General features: G+C 39.0%; 1 long non-coding RNA gene across 1 annotated transcript; it reads right to left on the bottom strand.

Annotated features, from left to right (window-relative positions):
* Positions 1 to 821: 821 nt before the first annotated feature.
* LOC149219081 (uncharacterized) lies at positions 822 to 1,514 on the bottom strand. The gene is made up of 3 exons (XR_016248675.1): positions 1,418 to 1,514; positions 1,238 to 1,336; positions 822 to 845 (listed from the first exon to the last, which is right to left on the bottom strand). It is a non-coding gene; the product is annotated as an uncharacterized LOC149219081 (long non-coding RNA).
* Between the last annotated feature and the right edge of the window lie 24,428 nt (positions 1,515 to 25,942).

A 25,942-nucleotide genomic window follows, 5' to 3' on the forward strand; every position in this document is an offset into this window, starting at 1 on the left:
CCTAACTGTCAGCGGTCTGGGTTTAATGTTAACATTAATTCCCATTAATTCGTATTATCTGCAGTTGTATGGGTATGTTAAGGTTTCCTAAGCTTTGGTATTAAGCTGCAGGTGTCCGTGGCTGCCGGCAGGTGTCAGGAGGGCGGTCCCCAATATCAACACCTTGCATCTGCTTCCCATGTTTCTTGTATTTACTTCCCAGAGAGCTTCTGGTTGTAGGACGACAGGAAATTCTGCTCGACCTTCCTTGGTGGGGTAGCGGAACGACCTCGCATCTGTCGCCTGGTTCGCATCTGTCGCCTGGTTCAATCAACGACCATCTTGCATCTGCTTCCCATGTTTCTTGCATTTACTTCCCAGAGAGCTTCTGGTTGTAGGACGACAGGAAATTCTGCTCGACCTTTCCTTGGCGGGGTAGCGGAACGACCTCGCATCTGTCGCCTGGTTCGCATCTGTCGCCTGGTTCAATCAACAACCATTTCTGGAGGAGCCCAGCACGTTCGACTACCTTACAACAGGTTTTCCCATTCCTGTATGTTATTTTTGTTGCAGTGAAGGAAAATCCCTGAGACTGCTTTCTTTATAGTTGGTTTCACAAGTCTGCTTGACTTCTCTGCCATATAGCTGATGGTCTGTTGGGAAAAAATCTGTCGCCTAGTTCAATCAACGACCATTTCTGGAGGAGCCCAGCATGTTCGACTACCTTACAACAGGTTTTCCCATTCCTGTATGTTATCCCATTCCTGTATGTTATTTTTGTTGCAGTGAAGGAAAATCCCTGAGACTGCTTTCTTTATAGTTGGTTTCACAAGTCTGATTGACTTCTCTGCCATATAGCTGATGGTCTGTTGGGAAAAAACAACATGGATTCAAATAGATCAAGATTTTTTTTTTGAGATTTTATATAGGATACAAGAGAATAGAATATATTTATTTACATCCTCGGAAGATTCTGTAGAAACTATAGGACTAAGTTACAGCGAAAATTGTACAACAAATTTCCGCAGCGTAGCTACCCCAAGGCTAACTTCACCTACTCTATCTATACTGTGAAAATACCCATTTTTCAAAGTTTTTAAACACCTTGAGTATCAACTACCTACTTGTTTTTAAGTTTTAAAACACTTTACATATAAGTTTATAACTACGAGGGCTTCTTCTTACTTTCTTGTACAAAGTTACTGTAACATGTATATTAACCCACCTAAAAAAATGCCTGATGTTCAACATGACTTACTTGTTTAGGTTCGCCATTTCTGCCTCCAATGGTGGTTGCAATAATATGCCCCGCCTCTGTGACATTTCCAGCTACGACAGTTGCTTTTTCTTCCATCTCCTGAGGAACTTACCCATTAGGAAAAATTGATTTGAAACACTGTAACAGTTCTGTTTCAAATAACCTAAACCATGTGATCACCTTGTCATCCTTGATCTTCATGGTGTTCATCTCTCTGGGTAGGCGTTCAACTCCACTTGGTCCCAATTTTACTGGCGCAGAACCGGTCTTGGTTTTTGGGGTCCTCCCGGTGAGGGGAGGTGAGCGACCTAAACTGCTATATCAATCTATTTTCGTGAGCCTCCCGGCCATGTATCTTCTCTTGGCAGGTCCTGAAAGGTCTGCTTTGCTTTCTCATTGATGCCTTGCTCCGTCCTACCTTTCAGTCAGTGCAGGCTGGGAATCTCAGCAAGCAAGCAGGTTTCCAAGCTACCTTTGTACAATATTCAGATGCAGACACATGGTGGAGTGTCATCCTTCGGATATCACATTGACCAGGGCCATTCCTCGTATGTTCTTTGAGAGCCTATCAAACCATGATCAAAAGGAACAGATCTCCTTTCATGCTAATCTATGCTAATCTCGACATTGCCGGAAGAAAGAGCCTGTGAACTATCCAAGATTATGCTGTAATGCATGCACGCTGGCGGGTCTTCAGAATGGTGGCCACGGTCTTTTTGTTCCATTAGTCGAACTATCCAAGATTATGCAAAACAGGTGTAACACATGCAGGGAGGGTCTTCGGAATGGCGGGTCCGTGGATTATCTCCAGAACAGGTTCTACACGACTTCCGACTCGGATTTGCCAAAATATGTCATATGATCACGGTTCTCGACGATATCTACGACACCTTCGGAACAATGGAGGAGCTCAAACTCTTAACCGTAGCATTTAAGAGGTGATATCTGGGGAGGCCTATTTCATACATATAATTCTTATGTATTTTTAATAACTTTACCTTCAAATTAAGAAAAAGTATACTAATCCTTCTCGATTTTAAATAAGTAACTTTCCTTTCGAATTAAGAATATGTATTCTACTAATGGAGTCAACGAATATTACCATTGCATAAATTGTGTATATAATGATCAGATGGGACCCGTCTTCAATAAAGTGTCTTCCAGAAATTAGTGAATTAGTAGTGCTGCTTTAGTTACTTGCTTAGAAAGTGACTGGCTGGATTGTTGCAGAAACAGACTGGGATAAGAAACCGGCTTTCTCACTTGCTTAAACTTAGATCTGCCTGCCCTCTACCTGCCGCCTTTGAAACTTGATCTTGATGCTCACCTGCACCCCCGGCACTGGTTCTGGTTAATCAAGCGAATCACCCGGATCAACTGCTTAGTCGATCAAGCTCATTGGTTGAACTAAGAGCTTACATTATAAAATATGTGGCTTTATCTTATAAAATATGTGCGTTCATGTCAATCTATTTTATTGGTTATATTTGATAGCACTTCGATAGAGTGTAAGATAATCAATCTAGAGCAAGGGATAACGCTCAAAGCACTGGTTCTGGTTAATCAAGCGAATCACCCGGATCAACTGCTTAGTCGATCAAGCTCATTGGTTGAACTAAGAGCTTGCCAGCATAGCTATGACACATCACGTATTATGCAGGCTCAACTTAGTGCAGGGACTCGCTGCATCGCAGCCACCCTTGTTTTCCTTTAGAAATCTTGAAGATATAGTCAAAAGGTAGAGGAATTCGTTCTAGCTCTTCCTGGAAGCTAAGCTACTCTGTCATTAGGCAGAAATGGAAAAAACAGGTGAAGGTTTCAGTGAGGAAGTGCACGCTCTTGGTGTTCATTTATATGTTACGGAAATCTCAAGATTTGGTAGTGCGCAGTCGACTTCGGGTGATCAAGGTCCCAACACCCCCGTTGGAAGGAAATGACTCATCATCTCAGACGAAATGGTGTTGACGGCAACAACCGTTACTAAGTTACAGGACACAAAGTTTTGGGTAGCATCTTTGCATTTATGTTTTTCGATAATTTTATGTAAATTTTGCTTGATACCCAAAAATTTTTGTAGAGTCTACAATGTTACTTTTTTAGTTTAAGTTTGAACATTATCCTTAGAGCTCGCAGCCTTTTGAACATTCTTTTGTCACCAGGAATTTTGTATTAGAAATGCTATGTAAGGGTTCTGGTCGCTAATTCATGTTTATTAATATGAAAACCCTTACCCATTCTATTTAAAAAAAATGAATTAAGAAAATAATTAATAAATTATTTATGTAATATTTATTAATGGTTTTTTGTAAGATCAGATAGCTTATATTATTGTGAAAAACACATATTTACAAAATTGATAGTCTCCACTGGTTTGTAGCTAGGGAAACTAAATTAATAGCGTAAGCTCAAAATTTTGAGATTGTTTCTATTGTTCCTAATTTTTTGAACTGATAAGACAAAATAAATAGAGAGGTCTACATAGAAAACACTACAAAAATTGAAAGGCATTGCCATATTGGAAAATAAAATATTAGCTTGAGCGTGAGCCATGAATTCTCTCATTCAGCTGAATTATGTGCCTAATCTGGCAACGCAGAATCACCTTTGGTTTCTGATGATTTGGGGTTTGTGCCTATGATTTGCTTAGTCATAAGAGTGAATTTCTTGTTAATGTTACCATTTTTCCAGGAGCTTGGCGATACAAATAATAATTTCTTGTTTAGTGTTAGCCCTATCAGTAAGAACTCTCCCCATGAGAGTTTTTGTGTGCCAATACAAGTTGGCGGTTTGCATATAAGAAGATTCCCTGGGTCTAGTGGAATTTCCAACATCAGGGATCCAATAGCCACTCTCTTGTTCAATGTTTGTATCTGCGATGAACCCACGAGTTTTTTTTTTTTTTTCTCGGTAAATCTATTCTATTCTATTATATACAGGAAAACATTACAAACATAGAGTCAGATTGCCCAAGGCCGACTGTGGCTCTTTGGGCCAGGATTTCTCAGCACAATACCAGCCCTCGCAGGGGCAGCGCGTCCAAACAGAACTACCTTCACAATACAACATAACACGACAGTGTATCCAGACCATACAAAATCATCCCGCGCAGGGGCACCGGAGCAAAAAAATACATCCCTCGCAGGGGCATCCAAAGACTTATAGCAACATCCCTTACGGGCCATACAAACGTAGCCAAAGCAGACATAGACATAAACATAAACCAGAGAGACATAAACATAGATGTAAAACCGAAGCCGGACCTGAACAAATATGGAGGACGATAGATTGAACCATTGGAGGTTATTCCTCCGGCTTTTCCTCGACAATTCTGCACCATCCATAATTCTCTCGTTCTTCTGCAGTGGGGAAGGAGTCCCAATCTTCAGCAATGTTCCCCTTGGAAGTCGACGCCTCCTGAGCCTGAGGGCGATTAGGAGTTTGCTTGGGAGCCCCCGCTGGTCTCTCCTCGTCATCTTCCAAGCTTTCACCTGGGAGCTTCTCCTTACAGCGCGAACCACCTTCACCATCCTGAGTTTCCTCGATGAATAAAACCGAAATGTGTGCATTAATGCGGGGTTTGTCCATCGTGCTGCCGAAAGTGAAGATGGCGAAGCCGAACGCAGGAAGAGGGTTCGGTTCAGAGCTGGGACTACTTGCGTCCATGAATTGGCTCGCCTGGAGGGGATTGGCCTCTGCCCTTCTGTGGCATTGACAGCAACAACAATGGTGATGGGGCTCTGTGACTGGAGGACGCGAAGACCCTCCCCGAGCAGAGCCTCGTCGACTGAGCAATCTTTGCTGGGGTCTAACCATCTTTGCAGGAGTGCCGGTGGCTTGAAGCAGTGTAGCAATAGAAGGCCTTCCCGGCTTGAGACGTCCCCCAACAGAATTGAAGCCGCTCCCAGCAGACCTGGGACAACACTCAACAGAACAGAGACAGCAACCAACAGATTTTCTAGGCTTGAGACAGCCCTCAACACCTTGAATGCAGGCCTTAACAGCAAGAGTTGTAGCCTGGATAACAAAATTGCAAGCAGGAACCTGAACTTCGTGATCCCAGCGCTGAGCATGAACCTGCTCCAATCCATCACCCTTCTTAAGATCCTCAACATTCCCTCGAGACCTGTTCTCCATAACTGCCCTCTGCAGTCGCACCAATTAACCGGACGCTGCATTGAATGACCTTCGCTCTCACTTGAGCTCTTAACTCCTCGGAGGCGAGAGACGCATTGAAGTCTAAGGTTATGCTCGAGGCAGCACATGGCTGGCATGTGGCTCCTCACTGCCACCCGTCCTATCACCCGCATCCGAGTGATGAACCCACGAGCTTACTTGACTTGCTCCTCGACATTGAATATTTCTCTCTAGATAACTTCAGTGATAATGTCCTTGTATCCTTCCATGGTTGCCCTAGCAAAGGATTGGGAATGAGTGCCTCTCAGGTTTGGCAGACTAGAGTCAGGAGAGGGAGGAGTAATAGGGCCTACCTCTTCTACGTCGGCGAGAGGGTCCAACGAGATGACGCCTCATCATGGTGGTGAAGGGGGCAATGACGGTGAAGACTGTGGCTGGAGAGACGAGTCGAGGAAGAAGGATGTGAGCAGGGGTAAACAATAGAGTGTCGAGCGAGGGGTGAGCGAACTACAACAGGGGACAAAAATAGAGGGGGTTGGTCTGGAACAAGAGGGTGTGTTGGTGAAGTGACCAACAAGTAGTAGGGGAGAAAAAGAAAAGGGAAAAAAATCATAGAGAAACAAGTGAGAAGTAGCCGCCTAGATACACAATGCCAAGAATGGGGATGGATGCCCAAAATCCAAAAGAACTTACGGAGAACAGAGCATAGATTGTTGTAGATTCAAAATTGAGTTGTAAGGAAGGATCATGAAAAAGTTGAACCTGAAAATGAAGGTCCCACAGAGAGGATTGACGCATAGGAGTGAGGAGAATCTAGAGTTATCGAACTGGATGGAAATAATTAAGGCCTTTGTTTGTCTGTGCTCCATGAAGCGGTGTTGACAACCCAAAATTGTGAATCCTAAATAAATTGTGCCATGGTTGGTGGATTATAAACAAATCAAGCTCCTCCTACCCATGACGTTGTGGCCTTCTCCCCATTCCTCTATATAATTATCTTGCCCCTACCTATATTCTACCATGATTACTACTCTGGATCCTTGAATGTTCAAATCGCCTCTCCAGTGTACCTTCCTAATTCCTTGCACGCTTCCTCTCTGTGTTGGTTTAGTAAACACAAACTTACCAATTTCATTTTGTTCCTTGCGGCAATAGGGTAGCCATATAGGCTGCTAGGTGGAGGTAGCTTTCCCTCCTTCATTGCTCTGTGTTAGCCTCATCGTTGTTATTATATTGTGAGGCAGATGGACACCCAATGGGGAGTAGTAAATATTAATAACATTAATTAAGAAAATGAATTATTATTAAATATTAATTAATTTTTTATAATTATTTTTATTTTATTTTATTTATGTAGAAAAGGTACTTGTATCTTCATTATATATATAAATAAAATAATTTTTGCATATGCACTATAAAAATGATGCACTCTAGTGAGGCTCAAAGTCGATTGGGCATTATTCATAATATTACCAGCAAAATACAACAAGAATAGAAACCTTGATGCTTTGTGAAAGTATCCTAATCCCAAACCATTGGTCTTAAACATTACCACATCCAAAGCACATAAGGATGATAAAGGTATTTGCTGACAAAATGGTTGCTAAGGCAACATATATATATATATATATATATATATATATATATATATATTTTGAGAGAGAAAGAGATATATATATACTTATGCAAAAGGCCCCACAATATAGGGATGCAGTTGGTATTACATCTGATCCAAGATGTGTAACTCACTCACCAACCAGTGACCTTGATCTCAGAGGATGCCTTCTTTAGAAAGAAGATCAGTGGTCGAGTTTCAGCCCCTAAACCCATGACTCAATAACGCAAACTAGACAAGTGCAACACATTGATGCATGATCTTGAAACTTCCATATGTGTCCCCAATGCTCCATCTCCCCCAATTTATTATAATTAATTAATACAAACATTAATTCAATAATATTATTAATAATTTATCTATAATTATTATAAATAATTTAATTTATTAATTAATAATATTTAACCCAAGGGTTAGCTTAATTGGTTGAGGCCTTGTTGCTAAATCACCTTGCCATTGAGAGGTCAGGAAGTTAATTCTCCTCGACACCCCCTGAGATTATGCTATGATTAATTTAGTCAGCGATACATGATCGAATGGATCTGTTGATATTTTCCTCGACAAAAAATAAATAAATTGATTAATAATATTTTATTACTCCAAAAAAAAATTACACTTAAAAAACTCTATAACAAATCCAAAATTAAATGAATATACACTCATTTACACATACATATTTCAGATAACTTTAATTAGAAAAGAAAGGTGCTTCAGGGCTTTAGATTGTAATCATCATCTCCAATCTTAATTTGTCCATAGGTTAGAATTGGCTTGAGCTGAGTTACTCGAGATTAGCCAAGGAACACCCGAGCGGTGGCGCTGGCAAGAAGACTTATTGCCCAAAGGCCTTCAACCTCCTCCCCAGCGCGCATGTGATCAGGTCTAGAGCATCAGCAAGCATCGTGTTGGGGGCATGGATACCATGCTTATTCTAGAGTTGCCTTTTTAAGGAGATTAAGTGTACGTTGTGGAATGTGTTGCAATATAGAATCACACATAATTTAGTTTGGGAGTTAAGGAGAAATATTGTAATATTATCTAATTTCATATATATATAGTTTAGTTAGAATGTTTGGGAAAATATTTATATATATATATTTTTCCTATAAAATTTAATTTTATGTAATTTATAATAAATATTATTTATAATAATTTTAATTGGTTATATATATATCAAATAATAAAATAAAATTTTAAATTTAATATAATTTAAAAAATACAATTTTATTTTTATTTTTTATTTTATATATATGTATAAAAGATTTGGTATATAGGTAATAAGAAAAAATATTGTAATATTTTCTTAATTTCACTATTTATTTTATTTAATTAATATATAAGAAAAGAATAACAATACTTCTCTTAACTATTTAAACTAAATTTAATGGATATGTGGGAGGTAGTGTCATTTATATTTAGTTTAAATGGTTAGCAGAAATGTTGTTATTCATCTTATCTTGATTATAATATGTCAAGTTTATGACGTGTATGAATAAAGAAAGAAAGAATTTATTTTAACGTCCACGAGGCTAAAGGTAGCTTATGAGACATATTGTTTCTTCATCTACTTTATGTATTCCACTATTTTTCTGTGAAGCTTCAAAATAAATGCTCCCAACATTTTGACAAACCCTTTGCTAAATAGATTATCCCAAGAGATAGCTGCCAACATATCTACATAACTTTCCCTATTGTCAAAGATAGTGATGTTTAGATTTAGTAAATGCTCCCAGCGTTTTGACAAACCCCTCGCTAAATAGATTATCCCAAGAAATAGCTGCCGACATATCTACATAACTTTCCCTGTGATAAAAAATAGTGTCGTTTAGATTTAATTTAAATGATTGAGATAAATATTGTTATTTTTCTTATCTTGATTCTATTTCCATTTATAACATGTCAAATGATTTTAGTTTGAATAATAGAGAGAAATGTTAATGTTATCATTCTTCTTATTCCAATTTAGTTCCCACATATAACATATTATATTTATAATTTTTTTTAAATATATATAAATAAATTTTATATAAATTAAAATTAAATATAATTTTATTTTATAATAACTTTCTTGTATAGTATGTCTATTTCAAATTATATACATATAGATACCCAATGTTGTTATGCTTTTTCGCTTGACTCTTAGTTTGAATGGTTAAGAGGAATGTTAATGTTTTGTTTTGTTTTGTTTTGTTTTTTTTTTTTTTTTAATTTAATAATAATTTTAGTTGAAAAATAATTTTATATATTTTAAATAAAATAATATAATAAATTTTAAATAGATTTAAATTAAAATTAATTTTGAATGAGTATTATTAAAAATAAATAGAATTTTGTACAAGATTTGAATAAATTTTATAATAGCAATAGGTGTATTTAAAATAAAATTAATTTTATATATAAATTTTGTTTGGTGGTTAAAGGAAGATTATATATATATATATATATATATATATATATAGATATGAGAGAAATGTTGGAGTAGCAAGATTATCCACAGTATTATGTTCATTCTGTCAACATTTCAAACCCCAAAGGGGGTCCATCATCATGACCAAAATTGATTCTCCTTTCAATTTTTATCCTTAAGATTTCGAGAAGACAGATCTCATTACATGTATCCCCTCTGTACATGGAAGTTTTGTTAGACTTTAAGCTTTTGTGGTAGTTTTTTGAAGTAGCAAGATCCAGATTATCCACAATATTATGTTCATTCTGTCGACGTTTCGAACCCCAAAGGGGGTCCATCATCATGACCAAAATTGATTCTCCTTTCAATTTTTATCCTTAAGATTTCGAGAAGACAGATCTCATTACATGTATCCCCTCCGTACAGGGAAGTTACGTTAGACTTTAAGCTTCTGTGGTAGTTCTTTGGAGTAGCAAGATCCGGATTATCCACAACATTATGTTCATTCTGTCGACGTTTTGAACCCTAAAGGGGGTCCATCTTCATGACCAAAATTGATTCTCCTTTCAATTTTTATCCTTAAGATTTTAAGAAGACAGATCTCATTACATGTATCCCCTCCATACAGGGAAGTTATGTTAGACTTTAAGCTTCTGTGGTAGTTTCATGGAGTAGCAAGATCCAGATTATCCACAATATTATGTTCATTTTGTCAACGTTTCAAACCCCAAATGGGGTCCATCATCATGACCAAAATTGGTTCTCCTTTCAATTTTTATCCTTAAGATTTCGAGAAGATCTCATTACATGTATCCCCTCGTACAAGGAAGTTATGTTAGACTTTAAGCTTCTGTGGTAGTTTTTTGGAGTAGCAAGATCCGGATTATCCACAGTATTATGTTCATTCTGTCGATGTTTCGAACCCCAAAGGGGGTCCATCATCATGATCAAAATTGATTCTCCTTTCAATTTTTATCCTTAAGATTTCGAGAAGACAGATCTCATTACATGTATCCCCTCCGTACAGGGAAGTTATGTTAGACTTTAAGCTTCTGTGGTAGTTTTTTGGAGTAGCAAGATCCGGATTATCCACAGTATTATGTTCATTCTGTCGACGTTTCGAACCCCAAAGGGGGTCCATCATCATGGCCAAAATTGATTCTCCTTTCAATTTTTATCCTTAAGATTTCGAGAAGACAGATCTCATTACATGTATCCCCTCCATACAGGGAAGTTATGTTAGACTTTAAGCTTTTGTGGTAGTTTTTTGGAGTAGCAAGATCCAGATTATCCACAGTATTATGTTCATTCTGTCGACGTTTCGAATCATCATGACCAAAATTGATTCTCCTTTCAATTTTTATCCTTAAGATTTCGAGAAGACAGATCTCATTACATGCATCCCCTCTGTACAGGGAAGTTATGTTAGACTTTAAGCTTCTGTGGTAGTTTTTTGGAGTAGCAAGATCCGGATTATCCACAGTATTATGTTCATTCTGTTGACGTTTCGAACCCAAAAGGGGGTCCATCATCATGACCAAAATTGATTCTCCTTTCAATTTTTATCCTTAAGATTTCGAGAAGACAGATCTCATTAGATGTATCCCCTCTGTACAACGAAGTTATGTTAGACTTTAAGCTTATGTGGTAGTTTTTTGGAGTAGCAAGATCCGGATTATCCACAGTATTATGTTCATTCTATCGACGTTTCGAACCCCAAAGGGGGTCCATCATCATGACCAAAATTGATTCTCCTTTCAATTTTTATCCTTAAGATTTCGAGAAGACAGATCTCATTGCATGTATCCCCTCCATACAGAGAAGTTATGTTAGACTTTAAGCTTCTGTGGTAGTTTTTTGGAGCAACAAGATCCAGATTATCCACAATATTATGTTCATTCTGTCGACGTTTCGAATCATCATGACCAAAATTGATTCTCCTTTCAATTTCTATCCTTAAGATTTCGAGAAGACAGATCTCATTACATGCATCCCCTTCGTACATGGAAGTTATGTTAGGCTTTAAGCTTCTGTGGTAGTTTTTTGGAGTAGCAAGATCTGGATTATCCATAGTATTATCTTCATTCTATTGACGTTTCGAAGCCTAAAGGGGGTCCATCATCATGACCAAAATTGATTCTCCTTTCAATTTTTATCCTTAAGATTTTGAGAAGATAGATCTCATTACATGTATCCCCTCTGTACAGGGAAGTTATGTTAGACTTTAATCTTCTGTGGTAGTTTTTTGGAGTAGCAAGATCCGTATTATCCACAATATTATGTTCATTATGTCGACGTTTCGAACCCCAAAGGGGGTCCATCATCATGACCAAAATTGATTCTCCTTTCAATTTTTATCCTTAAGATTTCGAGAAGACAGATCTCATTACATTTGAGAGAAATGTTGTTTTTATTTTTATTTTAATTATGTTTCCATATATAACATGTCATTTAGATTTAGTTCAAATAATTGAGAGAAATATTAAGAGAAATATTAATGTTGTTTTTCTCTTTATTAGAATTTAATTTCTACATATAACTTATTAAATTTATAACAATTATTTTGATAATAATTTTAGTTAAAAAAGTAATTGAATGAGGAAACACTCTGCTAGGGTTTCTTCTTACAAACTCTAAATCATCATCTCATCAACCTCTTAGCAAGGTAGTGTGGATGCATTCCTTGTAGGTTTTGACTACCGGGATGGGAACACACGTGGGGGACGGGGAGGGAGATATCCCCTTCTATAGAAATATTGTAGTGGGAGAATCCAATGCGCAAGGAGCGATGACGACAACCAGTGGCACGAGCGGCAGAGCTAAAGGAACCCCAGTGTTGGGGTCCAATGGCATAAACAAATCAAGGGACAATGTATGCCCAAAGCCATTAAGAAACCCCGATTTGTAATTTTGAATAACAAACTGGAAACATATCATAAGTTTATGAAAGATCATGCCCTGATCTGCAAGATTATTGGGATATGGACCTCTGAACGTGATCTGGTGAAATGGATACAATTAAAATGGTAGCCAAAAGGACACATAGATCTGAAGTTGGGGGCTTGAGGGTTCTTCACAATGATCTTCACTAGTCTAGAAGACAAGGAAAGGATCTTTGAGAACGACCCATATTTCTACTACAATGCGAGACTCTTCATGCGACATTGGGAGGAATGCTACAATCCAAACCAGGAGAAGTTTATGGCTTCCTTGGTTGGGGTTAGATTATTTGGACTCTCGGTGCAGTTTTGGGATCCAGAGATATTGGAAGGTATAGGAAATTCTATTGGGAGCTTTGTGAAAGTGGCAGATTCAACCAGGAGAGGAAGGTATACCTCCTATGCACAAATTTGTGTGTACATGAACATTACTGAACCCCTCCCAGAGTTCATAGAGCTAGAGTATCAAGACGAGGTATGGCAACAACCCTTGGATTATAACACATTCCCTTCCAATGCAAATGATGTCATGAGTATGGGCACCTTTATAAGGAATGCCCTCTAAATCAAAGTGAAGCGAAGGACTTGCCAAAAGCCAAATATCTAGAAAAAGGGCAGGAGGATAGTGAAGGGTTTCAGGACATTCAAAAAAATAAATGGAACGTGAAAGCTCCAACAACCATGAAGCATCCAAACCCGAAGAAAGGATCAATTCAAAGCAACCACTTTGAAACCCTAGTAGAGGAGGATGAGAGTATTAACAAATCTAGTGGTATGCCCCACCTGTAAATCCCTAAGAATTAGCCAAAGTGTGGACAAAAGCCTAAGCGAAAAGTTGAAGAGGAACCCCAAGAGAAAGAAGCCCAAGTAATGCAGGTAGAGCAAGAAAACATGGAAATAGATGGATCAAAACAAGAACTGAGCACAGAGGAACAAGTGATGAGAAGATTGTTGAACAAATGGAAGCACCTGGATGAACGATTTATCCGTGAAGAGAAAAAGAAACTATATCGCGAAACCTTTCAGTGATTCCAAGCCAAACATGGACCCATAATAAAAGATCCGCCTGATCATTTGGGATCCCAGCAAGGACAAGGAGTGGAATTAACTACAGTTGGAAAAGGAGGCAAGAAAAGAGGATGCAAGAACCTGCAAGAATCCATACAGATGGTGGGCGATTTGTTAGTTAACTCAGGAAGGGCGGTACCGCTATCCACAGTTTTCCACCATCTTAACAAGCCTTCTCAATGATCATTACATCTGGGAATGTTCGAGGCCTCAATAGTCAAGGCAAACAAAGGTATTTGAAAGATTAGATCAAAAAGATCATTTGAATATCATGATTATTTAGGAAACAAAAATTTTGGAATACAGGTTAAAAGAGATTGTAAGAAGCCTGAAACTTCAATACAAATGATGGCACAAGGCTCAAACAGTAGTGCTAGTGGGCTCGCTATTCTTTGGAACTCGATGGAGGTGATATGAAGTTTGGGTCAACCTCCCCAGGATTCTATCAGGTAAGTTTCACCACATTGGATCCAGGGATTGGGCTCTTTTGACTGGGGTATATGGGCCTCACATTCCAGGAGAAAAGGGGGTTTTCCTCCAAAATTTAGGAAAACTAAAAAGGTTATACGAGGAGGAATTGTGGATTCGTAGTGACGATTTTAACGTAATTATGTCACTAGAGGAAAAAAAGGGAGGGATTCGACAAAGCCTATAATCAATGGAGTATTCTACTGGAATACAGAAGGGGGGGGGGGGGTGCTCACCAGGTAGTATCACGCTATGACCAATTCCTGGTGTCTGAATAGGTTATAAGCAGAGGCATCATTTTAGAAGCTACCATCCTCCCAGACATGGGATCAGATCATTGGATGATTAGGATGGAGCTTGATTTAAAAGTGGGGCCCAAAAACTAACCCATTAACTTTGAAAACTTCTGGTTATGAGATCTGCTATTTATACAGAAAGTTGAAAACTAGTGGAATGGAAGTATTGTGCAAGGTTGAAATCATATGCACACATTTCAACTCAAGTTAAAAGACCTCAAGATCCAAATTAAGAAATGGAACCAGGAAGAATTTGGAAACATCCAGAAAGAGAAAAAAAGTCTCCAAGATAGCATGCAAGAAGTACAATAAAGAATCATTTTAGAAGGTAGACCAAAGAGTTTGGTTGAGACGGAAGGTTGCATGTTGAATCCGTTAGAATAAAGAAGGAAAACAAGAGGAAATTATATGGAAAAAAAAATCTTGAATCCAATGGTTTCGAGAGGGAGAGCGCAATACAAGGTTTTTCCATAAGGCAATGATCCAACACAAACAACACAATCACATATTCTCTCTTAAGGACGGGGCAGGGAACTGACTAGTTCAACATGAAGAGATGAAGGATCTGGTGGTAAATCATTTCTAGACCCTCCTCTTGGAATCAGCTCAGGATAGATCGAGTGTCATCTCGATAATTACATGACACATCCCTCGGCTAATCTCCCAGGATTGGAACGTGGCCCTAATGCGGGCTGTGACTCTAGAGGAAATAGATGATGTTGTCAAAGGAATGGTCAAGAACAAAGCTCTTGGACCTGATGGGTTCATGGCATAATTTTATCAAGCAGCATGGAAATTTATTGAAAAGGATATACTTGAAGTGGTGGAGGAATCTAGACGGATTCAAAAGGTATGTTCGAGTCTCAATTCAACTTTTATTGCTTTAATCCCTAAAACTACCAAATCGGAGGATCCTAAGGGTTTTAGACCTATCGCTTTACGTAATTTTATCTATAAAATAATTTTTACTATAATTGTCAAACGCCTAAAGCCTCTTCCGCCAGCCTTGATCTCTCCGAAGAAATCTGGTTTTGTGGAAGGCCGCCAAATCCTGGATGGCATCATTACCTCTCAAGAAATGGTTCATTCCCTAAAGCAACTCAAATCTCCTGGTATGATGATAAAATTGGACTTATCCAAAGCCTATGACTGCCTTAGCTGGTCCTATCTAATGAGTGTTCTGAATTCGTTTGGTTTCGATCAATGATGGGTGAATTGGGTTTTATCCCTAGTGTCTACCCCAGTTTTCTCTATTATGCTTAATGGCTTCCCTTCCTAAACCTTTAATCGCTTTCGTGGCCTCAGGTAAGGTGATCCGGTATCCCCGTTCCTCTTCATCCTAGTAGTTGAAGGCTTGGGTAGATTCTTGAAATCGGATGTTCGCACTTCCCATCTCAAGGGTCTTAGGCCTTGGGGTAACAATTTACCCATCACCCAACAACAGTTTGTGGATGACATCATGCTATTCTGTCAAGTCTCCTTGAGAGAAGCCTGGAAAATCAAAGAAATTCTTCAGGAGTTTATGATGGCCTCGGGTAACTTGATTAATAACGAGAAATCTAACATTTTCCTTTTTAATACCCCAAGGATGATTCAAACTTTCCTGGCCCAATTGTTTTGGGGTTTGTTACAGGGTCTTTACCTCTGAAGTATCTGGGTATGCCTTTGGCTTATAAATTTTTAAAAGCCTCTTGCTGGAAAGATCTCCTTCTTAAGATCAAATCGAAACTTAGTGGTTGGGTGTTTAGAGCTCTCAATTTGGCTAGCAGAACTGTTCTCCTAAAAGTTGTCCTTCAGTCCATTCTAATATACCATCTATCAGGAATGGTTGCCCCTAAAACCTCATGTTCAGATATGGTCGATATCTTTCGGAAATTTCTATGGCAAGGAGCTCGACAATTAAAAAAATGGGCCTTGGTATCCTGGCACACTCTCACCCATCCTAAGATGGCTGGAGGCTTAAGTCTCAGGGACCCCCACACCTTAAATCAAGTTATGGGAGCTAAGATATGATGAAGATGGTTAAAAGGGGGACCTTATTTATGGAAGAAAATTTGGACCAGAAAATATGGTATGCTGATACAAACTGAAGATATCCTAATATATAGGGATCCCCCCCAAGGATATGCAATCTGGAACTTGGCTGCAAAGAACAAGGATCTTATAAATCAACAAATTTTCTGGGAAATTCAAAATGGCCACACAACTCTATTATGGCAGGACTCTTGGCAACAGAGAGAACAATTGTTCAGTTGACTAGATCTAGGGGACATTTTCCTTTATACAACTAGTAGGAATTACTATACGGTTGACCAATTCTATAAAGCCTCTCAGCAAAGTTCTGATGGAGAAAGTGGCCAAATCCTCCTCCCTCTGAGCAATGGAAAATCATGGATTAGGAACTTAAATCAAGGAAAATAACTTACCAGGAGGGTGAGTACATTATGTGATGGGGATACTCGACCCAGGGTACATTTAGCATTAAGAAAGCATATAGGCTTAGAGCAGAAGAACCTCAAAATCACTAGTGTCCCCTATGGAAGAAGATATGGACAAAAATAGTTCATTTTCTATGGTTGGTATGTCATGGAAGAATTCTTACTTGGGACCGGCTCCAAAAGAGAGGCTTCCAAGGCCCTTCATGTTGTGTCCTATGCGGTCATCACAATGAACACCTTGAACATTTGTTAAACACTTGTCCTTTTGTGATCCAAAAATGGCACCAACTTGGAGATCTGTTTGGCCACTTGGATAGGGACCCCTAGAGCATCAAGGAGTCTATACTCCTATGGCGTAAAGGCATTTTCTTGAGCCCTGTTTTAAATAAAGCATGGAATTTAGCTTTGGGCTTCCTAGTATGGGCCATTTGGAAAGAAAGAAATAACATACCGATAAACCCCTCAAGAGGTTATTTGGGTAGGGATTATTCAGAATATTCGAGAGGCCATTCTCTTGAAAAAATGACATCCAGATGACTGGAAAGTAGCCCCTCATGAAGCAAGAATTCTTAATCTGTTGAACCTATTTGCATGTATGATATCCCCAAGATCCTGGAAAATTTTTACTCCCCCCACCTCATCACGTTAGCATTTCATGGGGCCACCACATGGTTTTATCAAATTAAGCTTTGATGGTGCCTCGAAAGGGAACCCAAGGAACATTGGGTATGGTGATGTTTTTAGAGATTATCAAAAGAAAAGAAGACTTGTTTTCGCTAAATATTGTGGTTATGATAGTAACAATGAGGCAACGTTCATTGCAATCAAACAGGGCCTTCTCATTGCTAAAAGAACAGTTATAAAAGGATAGTGATTAATGGAGATTCATGATTGGTGGTGGACATAATCAAGAAGTTAACATAGTGAACTCAATGGGAGAAGCTTAGTCACAACTGGCGCATTTCACATCTGGTGCAGGAGGTCGGGGAGATCCTTCCTTCCTTTGACTACCTCCTAAATTCTCATGTCCGAAGAGAAGGTAATAGAGCTGTAGATTTCTTGGAAAATTGGAGTTGTGCACATCCAGGGAGAACTCTAGAAATGGTATGGCCTCCATATCCTCTGGAAGACAATCTTCTCCCTCTCCAAGGTATTCTTGAGCAAGATAAAAATGACAGTCAATAACAAGAGGTGAGCAGAAACCACCTCCCCGATCGGGGTGTGAGATGGCCCCATTGGGCTTGTCCTGACCTCCTGTTTAAGGTGTATCTATTGGATTTTTCGGGACACCCTCCACATGCATGTTGCACTTGGAGAGGTGGTGGTGCACATGTGTAGTTTAATGGCCATCCTTGAGGGTGGTAGAGTTATAATGACAAACATTAAGGCGAGGTTTCCCTCCGGTTTGCTGGGTAAGTTTGTTTGCGCCCTTAGGCTTCTATGGATTTGGTATGAGTTGGTCGTTATGGGGAGCTTGTGGTTGTCATCTACTCTAGGTCTTGCCAGTGGTCACTGGTATGTTTCCACCCTTAATTTAGCTTCCCCTGCATGTATGGATCAATATATTTTCCCTCTAAACTATGAGATGCTTGGTTCTGTGTTTTGGTGGGAATGGAAATGGAACTTCGTGGAGCACGACCTCAAATGGTTTTTGGTTTGGGTTGAGTCTGTAGTTTTGTATGTTCCAGTGTCTATGGTGTATGGGATTTTTTTGTCCCGCATGAGTTTCTGCTTAGTTTGGTTGGTAGACCATTGTGTATGTTGTGGTACTCCCTGCTCGAATAAAAGTGAAATGGTAAGGGTTTGGGTTTGTGGTAACATTTTTCTGGTTCCAAGGTATTTAGGCTTTGGGTGAGCTCGAATTCGAGCCTTGGTTGTTTGTAGCCTTCACAACGACCTTAGTGGTTGTAGAGTCGAGGTAAGGAGAGCCATGTGGGATCTTTTTAGGGCCATTCTAGACTTGCTGGATAGGGTATGTTGGGTTTGGCACTCATGTATGGTTGTGGGACGGTCCTGGTCACGGGGTCGCTCTTGGCTTAATCCTTGTCAATATGTGCTTGCTTTTGGGAAAGCAGGTTTGGTTTCTGTGGCTTGGGTTCAATGTATTGGGTCTCGATGTAAGGGGTTTTGTGGGTTGCGGGCTTAGGGTAGTTGTTGGCCAAAATTCCTCTTCTTTTCTCTGTGTAATGTTATGCTGGGTGAATCGAAAAATTATGAGACACGCCTGGATAATTCAAGGGTCTTGAATGTTGATGATGTTGTTAATCAGTTCAAGCCCATCAGTGGGCAATGGTGGCAAAATGGTTGAAATGGAACCATTAAACTATGTTGGCAACCGGTTGATAATAAGATTCAAAGCGGGTTCCTAACTTGGTTGGTTTCATTTGAAATTGCTTTAATAGGTTTGCAGAGTCGGAGCAACCCTTGTCGACGCTAGGCTTCTCAGTTGCGACCCTGTTTGGGTCGACCTCTAGAGTTAGACACAAGTCAACCTCTGTTTGGTAGAAGAAGAATCATGGTCCGGGCCGCTAGTAAAGGTAAGAATGGTCGTGGGGGCTGTGGTCATGGGAAGTAGAGGAAGGCGTCCCCTTCTCAGACCAATTAACCCAGTCCTTCCGAGGGGCGGGTCGAGGACGCAAGTTGACCTCTCGTATAGTTCAGGAAGCGAATCAAGCATATCACGCTAGTAGACAATCCATCTGTTTTGGATGATGAAAAGCATTATGGCTAAGGCGTTAGATTAGTTTCCTGCTGATATTCATTTGGCTTACCATGGACACCCAAATTACATCAAAGAATTCAAAAAATTTAGTTTCAATTGCAGCAACAGAATGGTCGGCTTAGCCTGTTACACTAAAATTTGTCACCATGACTATTTGCAGTCAGTATGGCTCCATCAATAACCATACTGTCCTCCTTGGCAAGTCTTATACCTCTGCTCCTCATGTCAAACTCCAAAAAAGAGAGAAATCCTTTAAAAAATCAATATAACTTTGGTTCCGCACTTTCTCTTACTCTTACCTGTGGGCCCGCACCTCAAGTACATAATATCTGCGTACTTGTACGCTCTGTCTGTAAAGGGGTGAGTGCGTACCCCTGTAAAAGTCAAAAGGCGGAAGTTTTACTTCAAAAAACTTACTTGCGGTCGATTCTAGAGCATTCTAGAAGATGGTTTGACGTGGATTAAGCGCCTCCAGATGGTTCATGCATCCCAATGAAAGAGGAACTTATCCCATGAAGAGGGGAGCTATCCCTTTGAAAGAGGGGCTTATCCCATTGATGGTGGACCTGTTTAAATTCCTCCAAAGCATTATAAATACAGGCATTGGGCCAGAGGCAAGAGAGGTTGAAAGCTGAACATTCCTAAGGGTAGATGCTGCTGAAATTAGGACTCCCTTATAGAGCTTGAGAGGAGAGATCACATTCCTTTCTTAGCTTCATTTGGAAGTGGGTGAGCTGATCAAAGTAGAGGAGAACTCTTGCTGGACCCTGGGAGGGACCTGCACAACACCAAGGCATTGGTTGTAAGGTTCCTTTTGTTTCTAATTAATACAATTAAGTTCATTTTTCTCAACAAGTTGTTATATATAATTTGTTTCATAAACTCCTTGGTCTTTATGATGAATATGTTTTATTATATGAGTTATTCAGGTGCTATGTAATCGTTTGCTTGTTAGTGTATGCAGGCTTCAAGGAGAGGAGCTCATCTGGATCTGAAGAGGCTTGGCCGCTACAAACAGCGTTGGACTAAAGGTAAGCCTTAAACACCTGGTTGCTTTTATTTTAAATGCATATTTAGGGAAATATAGTGCTTGATTGTTTTGTTTGTCACTAGAAAAGCCTTAGTTTCTAGGGAGGTTGGTTTTGTCCGCAAAATTGACTCTTTCCGCATGACAAAATGGCGACTCCACTGGGGAATCCATGGATTTGATTGATTTCTCTTTTGATTGATACTTTGATTTGAGAAACGTTGATTTCTTTCTAGTTTTTGACTGATTGACTGTGAATTTGGGTATAATAGCTTAGGATTGAGTTAGTTTTTTATTTTTCTTGTTTTTGAGAGAAGTACGCACCCTCTGAGTTAAGCACAGTGCGTACCTGTACGCACTTCTGCTTTGCGCACAGAGCAGGGCCGCACCTGTGCAAACAGGCTGCCTGCGTACCCTTTCAAAAGTTTAGAAAATTTCAATTTTTGTTTTCCTTTTTTATCTATTAGATCTTGTTTATAGCTTATTTATTGCTGCCCAGATCCACTGGTTACCTGTCAGAAGTTTTCATCTAGGCTTGTTTCATTAGCATCAAGGGTTTTAGTGAAGTTCATAGAAATTCTAGCCCTAGGTTTGATTTTTGTATTGGTCTTGTAGTGACTCTGGATTTAGAAGTTGTAGAAACCTTGGATATCCCTGGTCTTTTCAGTCTTCTTAGGAGTTGGACCATTCGTAAAATCCACCTTTGTTTGAGAAACCTACCGTTGTGTTGTCTCTTTGCTGAATTTCGAGAAGGCTTGTTGGTTAAGCTGTGAATTTCATTCTTAAGAAAAAGAACAAGAGCTTTTTATTTTTGTTTTTGACTGATTTATGATTCTGCATGAATTAGTCCTTGGTTGAATTGTAACTGAGTAAAACAACCTAGAATTATATTTTGTAGGCTTTTACCTCATTAGATTTGCTTTTAGGTAAATTTCTCTTAGATTTTCATAGATCTTAAAATTGATTTTTGTTAAGTAGTTTTACACGCTTTGTTAAAATAGGAAAAATACAAAATCTCTTTTGAAGAAAGTTTGTTTTAGTAGCGTTTGAAGTCTTTGAAAAGAGAAAGGAAGTTTTCGTGAAATAATTAGTGGTCTTGTGTTGTGTGCTTTGGAAAAGATAAAGAGATTTTTTCTTTGATTTTCATCGCTAAGAAAGTTGTCTTTATAAATTTTGCATTCTCCAACTCTCTTAGCTAGGGAATTCATTGAAAAGGAAAGATTGTTTTTTCATTCTAGTTGCATCTTTTTAGTGGATTTGAGTAGAGTCTACACATCATAAGTTTCATCTCCACTACCTTTTGTCCTAAAGAAAAGCCATAAAAAATAACGCTTAAAGTAAAATTAACTTAGTAACTTTTTATTTACTAGGGCTCTGATACACCAACATAGATCAGGCTAGTGTCTTGGAGTAGGAGAGTAATTAACTCTCCAAGACAGTAAAAACAAACAAGTAGCTTATCTTGCGGTAGGATAAATCCAATTGTTACATTTATGCTCTGGGAAAGCTCCTCTTAAAGGAGAAGCACGAGATCGTGTCCGAACCAGTGAGGAAATCAATCCTCCTTCATTGGGAACGACGCCAGATATGCACGTACTACAAACGGTAAACCTCGGATTAACCATTGTCGAGGAGCCTGGGGTCACTTGTTACTCTGCCCTTGCGTGCGTATCAGATCGTAGACTGTTCCCCCAGGTATATTTGTTGCTGTTGGTGACCTTAGTGACTATTATCTTTAGGATTCTTCCTAAGGTGACGGTGGAGGGAAGATCCCACTGTACCTGGAGCAGACGTCGGCTAGACTCACTTGGATTTTCTGGGGGGTTCACTTCACTCGAGACAGTTAAAGTGGAGGAACTTAGTCCAGTCTATTCATTAAGCAGGTTGCCAAGGTAACTGTTCCACCCGCCATTTCTGTATTGAATTCTGCAATGTTGGATTTCATCACCAACTAGCGTTTTCAGTACGGAAAGTTACTGTTTGTGTGTGGTTTGACGCCCTAGATTCTTTAGGCGTGTGATTCGAATTTGTTTGGTTCTTTAGAGACTTTAGGTGGTTTGCTTTGAGATTTTACTTTGTTTGCGTGTGCAGTAGTTAAAAGTTTTTAGCTGTGGCTGAATTACCTAGACAGTCCCGTAGACTTCGGGGCCAGTCTCTTGAGGTTGTAACCATGGCTGATTTGTTGAGGAAGTCCCGTAGACTTCGGGGCCAACCTCCTGAAGAAGTCCCAGGCCATTACGAAGGTTTGAAAGTCCTCGTAACTCCTAGTGGCAGTAAAGTTGGGTCACCTGAAGAAGGAGAGTCTTCGTTGGTTGTTCATCCTGATTACCAAACTCTAGAAACAGGTTATAATCCTGAAGCTATTTCGGTTTCCAAGCTTGCTGGTAGCTTTTCATCTACTAGTGATATAGGCGAAGAACCCGAGATATCTGAACCTGTTACTCCAACATCGGGGTTTGTCTCTCCAACTTTTAGTGCTCCTAATTCACCTAGGGTAGAAAGAGTAATCACCGAAAATCTTCCTTCTGGTTTGATAGCTATTGAAGAACTTGCTCCGGAAGAAGAAATAGGCATCCCTATCCCTGAAAATCAACCTGTTATTGATCTAAGGGAGCGTGAATCAATTTTTTACAGTCCACCAAGGAGTACTACTTGGTATCTTTCTTTAACAAATTTCTTAGAAAACCCAGGGTTAAGTTTTTCACCACCTCGTGCTCCTTATCCACCTAGGGGTTTTTATACTCCCGTAAATATGTCAGGTCAGTCGTCCATGTTTACTCAATCGCCTGAATCTTTTTTGTACGGTGGTCCTTCTGTTCCCTCTGGGTATCAGTCACTTTCTGGTACTTTTTCGGGAGCATCTCCTCAACCCATTGAACAAAGGTTATTCGTTGGAAGCAATGGTGCAAAGCCGTTGAGCGTAGAAGATGTTCTTATGATGTCAGGTTCTATTTCCAATTCTCAACCTCAAGGTGGCCAGTTACCGCCTGGGGGGCAGACTCAATTAACGCCTGGGGGGTAACCTCAAGGTACACAATTTGCATCTGGGGGGCAACCTCAAGGACAGTACGTGCCTACGGTACATTACGTTCCTCAAGGTCAACCCCAGACTCAATTTATACCTCAAGGTCAACCCCAGTATCAGTACATGCCTCACGGGTATCTACCCCAAGGTCAATACTCGAACCAAGGTTTACAACCACCCCAAGGTCAATCTTATGTTCAAGGAACGAGAAATGTACCTTTCAATTATCAATCCTACCCTCAACCCGGTTTTGGATCTCAATATTCTCAACCTGTTATGGGTCAGTACCCCGGAATGAACATAGTGTGGGATCCATCACAAACTCAACAGGTGTTGCAGCCAAATGTACAGTTGTCATCTCAAACTGGACAACCCTTAGTTTCTGGTTCACCCCAGCAACCAGTCCAGTCTAATATTCAAACTTCTGTACCTTCGGTAGTTTCTCAGTCTGGGCCTACTGCGCCTCGTACTCCATCTCAAACGACTGTTGCAACTGCCGCAACATCTGTTCAATCTACCCCACCTACTTTTGGAGTATCGACAGCTCCGGTTTCTACTGTTCCTGTATCTACTCCTCAGACATATTTACCATCGTCTGGATCCACGATTCAAACTACGGTTCAGATGCCTGTAGGACAACCTGGTTTAAGTACGGTTGTCACAAGTCAACCACAATTCACTTATCAACCATACCAGGGACAGTACCAATTCAGTCCTGCTGTCCAGCATCCAGTTTATCAGTATCAACCGTATCCTGGGTACACTTATCAACAACCACAACAACCCCAGTACGGTCCGGTTAATCCTTGTTTTCCAGGAGGATACAATATCTCGAACGCGATTCCTATTCCTAGTTATCCTGGATATCCTCCTCCTGGGGCTGGTCTCATGACCCAGAGTTTTAGGGATCCTAATCGGCAGCTACCGTTTATCGCAACTTTGGACTTACCAGACTTGTCATGCCTAACGAACGATCCAATTAATTATCTTCCGTTTTGGCCGCCAATGCCGAATAAGTTGCCCAGTGACATTCCCAAGTTCGAAGGTAAGTCTGGAGAGGACCCGTCGAACCATGTGATGACTTACCACCTCTGGTGTGCCTCTAATTCCATCTCGGATGATTCGATCCGCTTACGTCTTTTCCAGCGCACTCTCATTGGTCTTGCGGCCAAGTGGTATATTGAGTTACCATGGGCCTCTTTTTATAATTTTAGCCAGTTAGCTACCTCGTTTTTAACTCATTTTCAGTTGTCGGTCAGATATGATAATGGCACGGAGTTACTAACTTCATTAAAGCAATCGACGTCCACTTATATTTCCGATCATATTCATGAATGGAGACGTCGAAGGCGGTTAGTGAAAGTTTTTATCCCGGACCAGATCTTAGCTGAATGGTTTGTTAAATCATTGTTACCGAATATTACTGAAGACGTAGCTAAGGCCGGAGTAGTTACTGAGGAGCAAGTGATTGCTCAAGCACAGTACCTTGACTTAGTTTATACTCAGTCAGGTACGTTACATGAAAAGATCCCCGATCTTCCCAAGTCAAATCAAATCACTGCAGCTCCTTCGGGATCTCATGCCGCTGATGGTATGATTGGTATGGTTAACACTAAAAGTAAGAAGAAGTCTTCCAAGAATTATTCTCCTGGATTTCAGAGATCTGTGGTTTGAGCTATTTGAATTTTTGACCGGAGAACCCACAGTAATGGAATTTTTACACCAACGTTTCGAATCCCAAATGGGATCCATCATCAGGGTAAGAGAAAAGATGATAGAAGATGATAAAAGAAGAGCCAGAAGGAAGAAATAAATACTAATGAGGGAATAATAAAGGAGCAGCACAGGTCGGCTATAAAATGAAACCTAAAATTAATATTAATTTTAATCATTATAAATTAATAACAATTATTTTAATTTTTTTTTTAAATTAATTATTTAATTTTTATATTAATATCAATAAAACAAAAACTCTAAACTAAAACCAATATTAAAATTAATATCTAAAAGACTGAAATAAATATTAATATTAATATCAAAAATCTATATATAACCTAAACCCTATATTAATATTAAAAACAAAAAACTAAAAAACTAGAAAGGAAAACTAAAAAATATGCTAAGGTCTAAAAAATATATATATATAATATTAATATCAATAACATTTATATAACTAAAAACTAAATTAATATTACTATCTTAAAACTTAATAAATATTTTAATAATAATATCATAAAACCTAAAAATTATATAACAATGATATTAAATAACCTAAGGCCTATGAAATTATAATTTTAATTTTAATTTTAATGATAGAATAACCTAGAATTTATCTAACTAACTTAATAAAAATAAAAAAGAAAGTTATATCAATAAAGCTCAATCTAAATAAATTAGGAAAACTAAATAAATTAATATTAAAATAACCTAAATTCTTTTTTAATTTCTATATTTAAAAACTAAACTATATTAAAACATACATTAAAGTCTAATTTATATTAAAAACATCCTAGTAATTATATTAAATTAAAGAGAGCTCTAATATAATATAAAAACCTAATACCAA

Source organism: Pinus tabuliformis, chromosome Q (assembly GCF_031772625.1).
Source record: "Pinus tabuliformis cultivar Carrire ecotype Pingquan chromosome Q, CPIR1, whole genome shotgun sequence".
Lineage (NCBI taxonomy): Eukaryota > Viridiplantae > Streptophyta > Pinopsida > Pinales > Pinaceae > Pinus > Pinus tabuliformis.